We start from the raw sequence: 9501 nt of genomic DNA on the forward strand, positions 1-9501 counted from the left end.
TAGCAGGAGATATAACAGAAGTACTTGATGGATCAGGGAATATTTGGCAACAAGTGAACATTCAAAACAAGGTTGAGGGAGTTAAAGTAGGTAAGGAAATGGTAGACCAAATGAACAAGTACTTAGCTTCTGTTTTCAGTAACTACTGTTAACTCTCCATTTCAAATGTGTAACAGTCACTACTTACCTATTCCATTTTTAAATACCTGTGTTTACAGGTATCTACCTTCCTCTCATAGTAATTTCTTTCTCCTGATTGATTTACAGCCATTTCCTGCCATTCTTCATATTCAGTATAATAAACTGATTTGCTACTCATCTTAGTGCAGCTATAGACTTTGTCCTCAAGTTTGATGCTTTCCTTGAATCCTTAGTTATCCATCGTTGGCAAGTCTTTCCCTTCAAATTTCTTCTTTATTAGTTGGAACATACTTATCCTGAGTATTAAGAAATATTCCCTTCATGTCTGCCACTGTTTCTATTGATCTTTCCCCCAGGCCAACTAGGCAGGTTCACTTCAGCTAGCTCAGCTTTCACACTCACTGGAGGTGCACTAAATGTCAAAAGTAGTCATGATTTGGAGATGCCGATGTTGGACTGGGGCATACAAAGTTAAAAATCACAACACCAGATTATAGTCCAACAGGTTTAATTGGAAGCACACTAACATACAGGATTGAGCCCTCCACTATCACCTGATGAAGAAGCGTCGCTCCGAAAGCTAGTGTGCTTCCAATTAAACCTGTTGGACTATAACCTGGTGTTGTGATTTTTAACTAAATTTCAAAAGGATTTGACAAACGCCTCATCCAGGCTATTGCTACCAGTCTGATTTTTTTTGTGGTCATATACAGATTATGATCATTCACAATTATCAATATTATTTTACTGTAAGCCTCAAATGTGTGTAATTCATCCTATATTGTGGTGACACTTACTCTAGTGATGTCTGTCACCTACCATTCCTCAGCTCCACCCAAACCAATTCTCCATCCAGACCTCCTAAACCAAGACCTTCACTAACTATTACACCAATGCCATCCATCTTGAACAGTGCTTTTAGAAGTTAATCAGCTTCTTGTTTCTTCTGAATATTCAAAAAACAATCCTTACCACGAAGCCATGTCCCACAATAACTATCAGATCATTAATTTCAATTGTACTATAAATTCATTTGCTTTGTTATGAATACTAGACATAGATACAGAATTTTCTGTTTTGTTTTGTCTTGTCATATTTGTAATATCCAGATTTGCTGCATTTGCACCTGGCTTGCTTCAGTAAGACCTGGACACTATCCAGGTTTGGGTTGACAAGTGGCAAATAACATTCACTCCAGAGATGTGCCATACAATGGTCATCTTCAACAACAGAGAATCTAATCATTTGACATTCAATGGCATTACCCAAACTTATGCCTTGCACTTTCGCACTGCTTAGTTTGAAGTCCTCTCTACTTCCCCAGTTTGCCACAGTACTGATCCAGCATGGTTCAGGTACAGACCATGCCAACTGCACAGCACCCAAATAAAAACAAAATGCTACAAATGCTGGAAATCCAAAACAAACAAAGTGCCGAAGTAGGCAGGTTTGGCAGCGTCTGTGGAGAGAGAAACAGAGTTAACAATTTGAGCTAACAATCCAAGAGTCAAATTGGATTTGAAATGTTAACTTTGTTTCTTTCTCCACAGGTACTGCCAGACCTGTAATTTCTCCAACATCTTCTATGTCTGCATTGTGCAACCACCACCCCCCTACCTCCACCCCCCCCCCCCCACCTTCCCCAGTACTGATGTCAGAGCCCTACAAACCAGAACCTATTCTTTTCACCACATATTCATTTCACTCATCTTTTCTGTCTACAAAGTAGGCATGACTCTTCTGTTGCCCACTACTTCAACACACCACTGTGTCCCCTGGCCAACACTTCTATCTCAGGCTTACTGCGGTGCTCCAGCAAAACTCAGCACAAGCCAGAAGAACAGCATCTAACTTTCTGCTTTTGGTCTCTGCAGCCTTCAGGACTCAATATCCAGTTCAGTACTTTTAGGGTTTAAGTAACTTTTCTTATGTCCTTACCCCAACTGCAACACACCAGACTTTGTCATCACATGGGCTGCCACTACAATCAATACATTGTCAGATACTAATGGGGAACATTCGCATCTATTGATTCGCCAAGGCTGACCTTCACCCATTTCTTTATCTACCCAATAACCACTCTCTCTGGGATCCATCTTCACTTATTGTTTATGCCAATCCCCCTACTCCTACTCCCCCTTCTTCATATAAAAGAGCAGCACAGTGGTTAGCACTGTTGCCTCACACCGTCAGGGACCTGGGTTTGATGCCAGCCTTGACTTGAGTGTGGAGTTTGCACATTCTCCGTCTGCACCGGCTTCAGTTTTGTCCCACTGTCCAAAGATGTGTGGGTTAGGTGGGTTGGCCACAAAATTGCTCTGCAGTGTCCAGATGTACAGGCAAAGTAGATTAACCCTGCATTTACTATGGCTAGAGATAGAATGGGAGGAGAATGGGTCTGGGTGGGACACCATAGTCACACACATTCCAACCTTCTCCCAGCTACAATCAGTTCTGAAGAACAGTCACTGGATCCAAAATGTTAACTCTGCTTTCTCTCCACAGATGTTGCCAGACGTGCTGAGCAATTTGTATTTGTTTCAGATTTCCAGCATGTGCAGTTCTGTAGTTTTGTTTTTTAATAAAAGGAAGATTTATAGATTGGTAAGGTGTAACCAGTGGATATCTATAAAGGAGCAGTGCTCAAGCTTCAGCTATTACTACTGGAGTATAACGTATACAGATTTGCTGACGCAAATTAAGTTTGGAAATAAGCTGCAAAAACAAGAGATGCTAAGGGATATTAATCACATTTAAGTCAGCAAGGATGTGGCATTAAATGCTGTGCAGCTCTAATGGGAAAGAAACAAGGGGTATCTTTACAAGCACGCTACTTGATACCACTTGACATGAAAAATAAGTACACAGAACTCAACCACGAAACGAGAAGAACTTATTCATACTGTCAAAAGCCTTTAATAATTCAGTTCCACAATCTGTAGGCTTCTTGGAAATGTTAAGTTTTTTTTAAAAATCAAGTTAGTTGCTGTTCTGCTTTTGATGAAATTTTTCCTACAATGTAAGCAAAAATAATAAATGCTGCTACTCTCAGTGGGAACAATGTAAATTGTTAAATTGTTAAGAGAACTGGACTAACCCTTACACAACAATGCAATAAATACATATACAATCTACTAAGCAATGATATATAATTATAAACATTTTCAGCTCTGCAAAGGTCTTGAGCTGATGGGTGCAACATACGCTTACATTTATCTCTCCCATACTAATCATTTGAGAACACTGGCTTTGAAAAATGTTGCAATCCCTTCCACAATCCTTAGCTTTTAAACAGTCCTTTTCCCATTTCAGTCTACAATAAGAGACAAAAAAGAAATAACATGGTGTTCAGAAAACATGTTATATAAGTAGGTTTGCTCGGTGATTAGGCAGCATTTAGAATACTGTGTCCAGTTTTGGGCCCCACACCTCAGGAAGGACACTGGCACTAGAGCATGTCTAGCAGAGATTCACACGGATGATTCCTGCAATGGTAGGCCTAATATACAATGAATGGCTGAGGATCCTGGAATTGTATTCATTAGAGTTTAGAAGGTTGAAGGGAGATCTAAAAGAAACTTAAAAGATAATGCATGGCTGGGAATTTGTTTCTGTCAGGCAGGGATACTAGTACCCGTGGGCGCAGCCTTGGAATTAGAGAGGGGTCAATTTAAAACAGAAATGAGGAGACATTTCTTCAGCCAGTGTGTGGTGGACCTGTGGAATTCATTGCCATGGAGTGCAGAGGAAGCCGGGACATTTGCCGCACAGGTGGTCCTGCGCAGGTACTTTCAGGGTACAATGTACCTGAACTCCCAGATCTCTCTGCTCAACTTTTCCCAAGGCTCTTCCACTTACTGTATAATTTGCACTAGAATTAGACTTCCCAAAATGCATCACCTCATATTTGCCTGGATTGAACTCCACCTGCCACTTCTCCACCCAACTCACCAGTCCATATTCTCCTGTATTCTTTGACAGTCCCCTATGCTTTCTGCTATTCCACCAATCTTTGTGTCATCTGCAAACTTGCTGATCATACTAACAATGCCATCTTTCAGATAATTTATATGTTATAAACAGTGGCCCCAACACTGACCCCTGTGGAACACCACTGGTTACCTTTCTCTATTTCGAGAAACTCCCTTCTTCTACTGTCTCCTGTTGCTTAACCAATTCTTTATCTACCTAGCTAGAACACCCTGCACACCCTGTGACTTCACTTTCTCCATTAGTTTACCATGGGGAACTTTAATCAAACACTTTACTAAAGTCCATGTATATGACATCTACAGCGCCTCCATCTATCAACTTGGTCACTTCCTCAAAGAACTCTATTAAGTTGGTAAGGTATGATCTACCCCGCACAAAACCATGTTGCCTATCATTGATAAGCCCATTCTTTTCCAAATATAAATAGATTTTATCCCTCAGTATCTTCTCCAGCATCTTTCCCACTGCTGATGTCAGGCTCACTGGTCTGTAGTTACCCAGAATATGCCTACTGCCCTTCTTGTACAGGGGGGCAACATAAGCAACCCTCCAGTCCTTTGGCAGTTCACTTGTGTTTAAAGATGCCACAAAGATATATGTCAGGGCCCCAGCCATTTCCTCGCTCGCGTCTCTCAGCAACCTGGGATAGATCCCATCCGGTCCTGGGGATCTGTCCACCCTAACCTCTGGCCTAACCAACACATATTCCCTACTTATGACAACGTGATCCAGAGTAATCAAACTTCTATCTCTAATCTCAACATTCATCATGTCTCTCTCCTCAGTGAACACTGATGCAAAGTAATCATTCAGAATCTCACCCATTTTCTCAGGTGCGACACAGCCTTCCTTCCTTAACCTTTAGTGGACCAATCTTTCTCTAGTTACCACTTGCTTCTTATAAGAATAAAAGATTTTTGGATTCAAAAATGATAGGATCCCTCTGGTCCTCACTGAACAACATGCCAGCTTCCACATCTAAAAAGGACTGTAAGCTGTCACTTCAGTCATAAACAGAATACCATGACCAGGCATATTCTCCTCCCCTTGTCAGCATTCTGCAGGGACCATCCTCTCCAGGTTACTCTTGTTCACTCCTCTACTCCTAGTACTGCCATGGCACTTTCCCAAGAAGCTGCAGAATGCGTAACATCTGCTGATTTATCTCCTCACCATTCGAAGCCCCAAGGTGAAGCAGCAAATTTACCTGCACTTCAATCTAGTATTCTGTATTCACTATTCACAGCGTGGTCTCCTGTACATTGGGGAAACAAAATGCAAACTGGGTGACTGCTTTACAGAACATCTACATTCTGTCTGTCTGAGCTTCCAGTTACCTGCCACTTCAACACCACATTGTACCCATCCCAAGATTTGTGTGACAGGCCTGCTACAGTGTTTCAGCAAATCTCAACACAAGCTCAAACAACAGCATCTTATTTTTCATTTGGCAACTCTGTGGCATCCTATACATAGGTGAGTTCAATAATTCTAGAGCTTAATTCCAACCTTTAATGTTTTTCACCCATGCCACACTCATTCCTGCTATGACATGTTCCTATTAGCTCAGTCGCCTATTCTCACATACTCCTTAGCCTATTATCGCAACAGATGGAAACAAAAGTTGCTATCAAAACTTAGCTCTGGCAACATCTGTAAAAGAGAAAACAGAATTAACATTTCAGATCCAGTCACCCTTTTTCAGGAATAACTGTGACTAGGAAAAGACTGGCATATATTCTGAACATGGGGTGGAGGTGGAGTAAACAATAAGTGAAGATGCAGCCAAGAGAGTAAAAAAAAAGTTGGGTAGACAAAGGAATGGGTAATGGTTAGCCTTAGAAATCTAAATTTTAAGAATCACAAGTGGCAGCGAAAGTAATGAGTGAACAAGAAAAACAATTACAATCCCAGCCTTCCTGAATCGCAACTCATTCACTTACCACCCTACCACTTTACTACAATGGCATCTCACTTGTTCACCCTTTCACCCATCCATTAACATTGGATCTTTCAGCTTAGCTTGGAGCAACTAGTACATAAGCAGAAATTGATGGAGAAATTCAGCAGGTCTGATAGCATTTGTAGAGAAAAAGCAGTTACCGCTTCAAGTCCAGCGACCCTTACAAAGGTCTGACTTGTATTCCCCCACCCTGTTACTCTAGCACCACAAGGAACATAGCAAGTTTTGAGAAGATGTGTAGCTTAGGTTGAGGTTCTGGATGTAGGTTTGTTAACTGAGCGGCAAGGTTCATTTCCAGACGTTTTATCACCCTACTAGGTAACATCTTCAGTGGGCCTCCAGGCAAAACACTGCTGATAATTCCTGCTTTCTACTTATACATTGTTTCAGTTGATGTCATTTCTGGTTCTTTTTCTCAGGGGTGGTAGATGAGGTCTTCTAACTCTTGTGTTTGTTGATAGAGCTCCGGTTAGAATGCCATACTTCTAGGAATTCTTGTGTGCGTCTCTGTTTGGCTTGTCCTAGGATGGATGTGTTATCCCAGTCGAAATGGTGTCCTTCCTCATTCATATGCATGGATACTAGTGAATCAAAACAACATGATCCTCTCTCACTAGTATCCTTACATATGAATGAGGATGGATATTCACTTTGACTAGAACAACACATCCATCCTAGGACAAGCCTAACAGAGACACACATGAGAATTCCTGGAAGCATGGCATTCCAACCAGAACTCTATCAACAAACACATCGAGTTAGACCCCATCTACCACCCCTGACAAAAAGAACAGGAAATGACATCACCACAGGAGTTTACATCACCAACCCAAAGAAACCCAAACATACAAATAGGAAGCAGGAATTATCAGCAGTGCTTTGTCTGGAGGCCCACTGAAGATGTTACCTAGTAGGGTGACAAAACATCTGGAAATGAACCCTCCACCTCAACAAGCAAACCGACATCCAGAATTACAAGGAACATCTTGTGGGGATTCTATACTCTACACTTCTGAAGAAACCAGGCTCAGTGGAAATGCAGACCAGTTATCAGAGTGCAGAGAAGAACTAGCAGTGCAACTCAACAGTGGTTTCTGCTTGGTGGAAGATCCAAGTCAATCAGTTTGCTTTCACTCATTACACAGAGTAGGAGACAATGTACTCTGTTGCTTTCACAATGTGCGATGGAGAGATGTCGTGGACACTCATTTCGGCTATTTGAAATCTTGTACAGTGCATAATTGCACTTTCAGTGCAGCTCGCCCCATTCTCCCCTTCTCTTAGCCTTTATTATCACTTTTTTTTGTCATAGCCTGCTTTCCTCAATCTCCTCGTTTTCATCGCTCTCTCTCTCTCTCTCTCTGGGCTCCACCCCCATCTACCTGCTGACCTCCACCCTACTTCATCTTCCGTAATAAATATCACTTTTCCCTCGCTACTACAGGTTCTGAAGAAGACTCGAAACATTAGCTCGGCTTTCTTCCTACAGATGCTGGCAGACCGACAGAGACTCACCTGCACCTTCTGCTTTTGACTATAAATAAGACCTTGATTAAAGAGCCATATTAACACTGAGACTGCATTTACTCACCCTCTACCTCGCCGGCGGTTTGAAGGTCTGATCACCCGATCTGGTCACGTGAGCCGATCATCTGATCGTTCCCCCGACTGGAGCTGGCTTCCGATTGGAGGTGGGACGCACAAACCCCTGCAGAGTACGACTTGCTACTAGGGAGCAAATGTATCAATTAGATTGTATCGACCAATAGGAAGCGGGCGGAGGGGCTCTGTGACGTATCTGGAACGTCCCGGGGATAACCTGGTGCTGCGTCTGATTAAGCTGCGTTTGCTGAGAATTTGAAATAAAAACCTGCACAAGTCAACCAAACTCAGCGAAGACAAGCAAATGCAACTGCCAGACCGCCGACACATACGTACCCCTCCATCAGTATGAATATCACTGTTTCCCACCTACTTTCAGAGCCGACAAAGGGCCGCTGGATTCGAAATGTTAACTCTGTTTCTCTACAGATGCTGCTGAGTTTCTCCCAGCACTTTGTGCTTTAGCTCGCTGTCAGTGAACCACGAAATTCCCCACCCGCCTACCTGCACGGGAATTGTGAACGTCGACCTCTCGGAAGTTCCCTAGTCCGGGGAGCACTGTGGAAAAAAAATCTGCCACTGATTTAAGCGGAAATTGCCTACAGTTCGGTGATCTTACCAGCGTAGTTCCCCGGGAAATGGTAGAGCGAAAAGTGCGAAAGCAGCACTCCCCCCCCACTCTCACTCATACTTGAGCCCTTGACTGAGTCCTAACCCTAGCCACCATCCAACACTTGAGGTCTTGATCTTGTGCATAATTAGCCGAATATACAAGTTGGAGTTGTGGAATTCGAACGGCATCTTCGTTCATAAGACGTTAAAAAGTGTTCACATTTTCCTGAATTCAACATTTTCATCGTAACTCTTAATCTTTTCTTTCTTCAAACCCCATTTAATAGCTTGCTAAATTATTGTCAAGATTGCTACGCAAATACCAATTGCAGATTTGGGTGCATTTAAGTGCTCATATAACTCTTGGATGCAGAACCCTGATCCTGTTTTGAAATCTGAGATTCTGTATTTTGGATCTGAAAGTTAGTTTTCTAGCTGCTTCTCTTTGGTGCATTTTGGATTAACCATTTTGGATTATAAATAATCCACAGTGAAGAAGCAGAACATTGACCCAAAAATCTGTACCGTTGTTTATGCTCCATGTGAGCTTCTCACTACTTGTATTAATATTTGTGCTGTCATTAAGATCATTTACTTCCACCCACATAAAATTGACTGTGATGGAGTATTCACTGTTAAAAAAAAAGCTTAGCTTGTTACCTCCAGGTTTAACAATTACAACATACCTCTGATCAGTATCTCACATTCTAGCCTCTGTAAATTTAGGGTAATCCATAACTGCTGTCCATGTCTTAACCCATACCATTCTCCATTTTGCTATCTCATCAATCCTCACTAACCTAAACTGATTGCCAAACAATCTTGCTTTTAAAATTCTTATCATTTTATTTCAAATTAATCCATGTCCTTGGCCTTTCAGAGCCCCATAATCCCATCCAGTCCTACAATGGACAACATTGGTAGAGTGTTAAATGAGTACTTGACATCTAGTTTTACTCAAGAGAAGGTGGATGCAAGTACAGAATTCGAAAAGACAGACCATGAAGTTCATGAGCAGATTGATATAAGAAGTGAGGCGGTACTGGAGAATTTGGTAAGTTTAAAACTTGCCAAATCCCCAGGTCCCAATGAGTGAAATTTCAGGCTGCTGTGGGAGGTGAAGGAGGAAATCACAGGTGCCCTGACGCAAATTGTTATTATTGCCTCTGGTCAAAGCAGTGGTGCTAGAG

At 42.0% G+C, this 9501-nt stretch overlaps 1 protein-coding gene across 3 annotated transcripts in view; it reads right to left on the minus strand.

The window, feature by feature from the left end:
• cln8 (CLN8 transmembrane ER and ERGIC protein) overlaps positions 1–7825 on the minus strand; it is a 30461-nt gene extending 22636 nt beyond the window's left edge. Inside the window, exon 1 of one of the 3 annotated variants that reach the window (XM_072560784.1) lies at positions 7689–7825. The gene's annotated coding sequence lies outside the window, so the exon portion shown is untranslated. The other 2 variants (XM_072560794.1, XM_072560803.1) reach the window with 2 other exon arrangements.
• Between the last annotated feature and the right edge of the window lie 1676 nt (positions 7826–9501).

The sequence above is a fragment of the Chiloscyllium punctatum genome, chromosome 3 (assembly GCF_047496795.1).
Source record: "Chiloscyllium punctatum isolate Juve2018m chromosome 3, sChiPun1.3, whole genome shotgun sequence".
Classification (NCBI taxonomy): domain Eukaryota; kingdom Metazoa; phylum Chordata; class Chondrichthyes; order Orectolobiformes; family Hemiscylliidae; genus Chiloscyllium; species Chiloscyllium punctatum.